Source organism: Mytilus edulis, chromosome 8 (assembly GCF_963676685.1).
Source record: "Mytilus edulis chromosome 8, xbMytEdul2.2, whole genome shotgun sequence".
In the NCBI taxonomy this organism is placed as follows: Eukaryota; Metazoa; Mollusca; class Bivalvia; order Mytilida; family Mytilidae; genus Mytilus; species Mytilus edulis.
In genome coordinates this window covers 29,953,249-29,956,045 of record NC_092351.1, presented here as the reverse complement: position 1 = coordinate 29,956,045, position 2,797 = coordinate 29,953,249, and positions in this window count along the sequence as shown.

The following is a 2,797-nucleotide window of genomic DNA, read 5'->3' as shown; positions in this document are numbered from 1 at the left end:
ACCGGAGGCTCTCAGCGAGGTTCGCAATAGTTCCCGCCGAAATTTAAAATATGAAATTGCAAGATTGTATCTTTTATGAACTCAAATTTCTTTGGTGAATGTACGCATTTTTCATATTTTAATAATCAATTCTCTCATTAACTAACATAACCATTTTATGACTCAATAAAAATAACAATAACAATATCTATCGTTGCAATCTGAGACATGTTATGTGCTATGTCTCTGTTCCAATTATTAACTAGACCCATGCTGGTTATCTACACTTGTAAGCAACAGGTCATCGTTAAATTATAAGGGCACACAGTGGAGAAGCGGTGGACAGCCTGACATTTACATACACAAACAATACACAATAATTTCGTACTAACACATTTTCACATAGTAATCAAATCAGAAAATCTTATATATATGGCAGAGACATATGTCTCTGTATATGGTAAGATATAAGATCATATAAAGATAAGATATTTTCGAAGAGGGTCATAAACACACAATAATTCTATAAAATAATTCTACGTAACATTCATATAACAACAAAATTTTAGATTTAGAGTCACACAGTTTAATTATTATATGGGTTCATTCGGAATATCCTTCTATTCCCACTTTTTATTTATCTGGTCTGAAAAGGTAAAACTTCAAGTTGGAATAGGAGGAAAACGTGTGCAAACAAAGGATTATACTGTATATACATTGTTTAATCAACTTTTACTTGACCAGTGTTTTTTTTTTTATAGGTAATAGGTTATTTTTGTATGTGTATGAATCTCGGCCGGGGGGGGGGGGGGCTCCCCCCCCCCCCCCCGAGGTATGAATTCTTTGTTTTAATTCAAATGAATATAAAAGAAACGGAAACTAATATAGTAAATTAATTTGGTTTATTTCTTTTATAACTAAAATTCAACAGTAGAGCCAAGCAAGCATTAAAATATGAAACAAATTACACAAGTCACAGTAACAGCACCAAAACAAATCGCACATTATAGCACATATTTCAGACGGTCGCTGTCTATCATAGTTTATTAATCTATTCAATGTGAATAAGATGGGAGGCTGCATCACCAAAATATACTGTTGTGACTTCCTGGTTGAGGTATCTATCAATAACTTGGCTTTTCATTGCTGTTGTTGATTTCTACATACGTTTTTGCAATTGGGGTCATACTTTTCCCGCCGACTGTAAACTGGATCATGGTCAGGACGTAGTTTCCTCATGTTTCGATAGTTTTATGAGTTTAAAGATGTTTGGATGTTAGTGCTGGAATGTTTTTTTCCGCTTGCTTTGTCATCTCTGTAGATAACATGTAGTCCATAGACCCTGTGTTGCTTAATAGTTCCATCAGTATTTTATTACAAAGTCTGCAAAGGGCTTACAGTTGATGTTAGTATCAATTTATAGGCTAGGGCATTAAACCACATATCTTCGACCTTAGCATTAAGTACAAGTGGAGGGAGAGCGGCACGGCGTACTTGTTGATGAATGTTGTTACCTTTCTTGTATGGAACCTGAATCCCGGTTCCTTGTGATTTTCTCCAGATGCATTGTGTGAAGTGGAGAAAAAAAACAGTTGTTTTCGTTGATGTAAGAAAATATATAATAATATGCTGCATTTTGGATGACGACTTCATAGTCATAGTGGGAATTGAAGTTGGTGACATCACTTTTGAGTAAAGCCAAAATTGTGTAAAATGTTTTTAAGTTTGAAAAATATGTTTGGACAGGAGTAAAATGTACCCTTACCATACTAGTAATTGATATCTGCTGCTGCTAATGTGTTAGAATTGTTTTAGTACTGAAGATTTATTTAGTTTAAACATATTTTATTTGCTGAATTAAAGCAAAATGGATTAGACACAAGTAAATCATACTTATGAAGTCTTTTCCATAATACAATATAAAGTTACAATAATAGTATAATATAATGGACATGCATATAAAACAAACAGTTTATACAATATAATACTAGCTTTCATAGGTGAACAAAGAGGAGACAAAGTAAAAAAGGAAAAAGAACGTTTGAAAAATCGTATACTTCTGTGACGATGACTTGTGGATTGATGGCTACGATGACGTCCTGTGTCAGCAATAATAACGCTCTATCAAGGCATAAGAAATCTGTTTGACCTTTTTACGTAATTCTGAACATGAAGATTTATTTACACCCAACTGCCACAGTGTTGTCGTATGTTAGCAAGAAAGGGTCCCCTTTGGTAGTATGTGTCTAAATACCCTAAAAATGTTGATTTCATCCATGTTTTTGTTGTTGTTGTAAAACTGGAAGATTCGTTTTGCATTTTGTCAAATGTCTTATCGTTTGTAGTTGTAAATCTTATTTTCTTCTGTTGTATTCGTGTGTTATGGTAAAGATAACTAATCACCCAGTTCATTTATTAGATTTTAGTTTGGGTTAACTAAATTTATATGATATATATATTTGGTTTACAGTTTGATTTAGAAGAAACACCGACATAGCTAGATGATACAATTAATTATCTAATTACTACCACAATTCGATATCAATAAGTATTGTAGTTAATAAATGTTATATCAATATTACAAACCCCTAATCTTGAACTCTATCCTAATTTTATCCTATTTTTTGGAAATTTTTAGAAATTCAAATGTGACGTCACCAGGTCACTTTGTGCGTTTATCGCTTTGGCTAACTCTGCTGTGAACTTTTCTGTGCTGGTTTAGGTTGTTTTATGTCCCTTTTTATTCTGTAGTTAGTCACCACTTCTTCGGTTTTATCATGTATATCTATTATATAGTCATTTTATAAAAAAAAATACT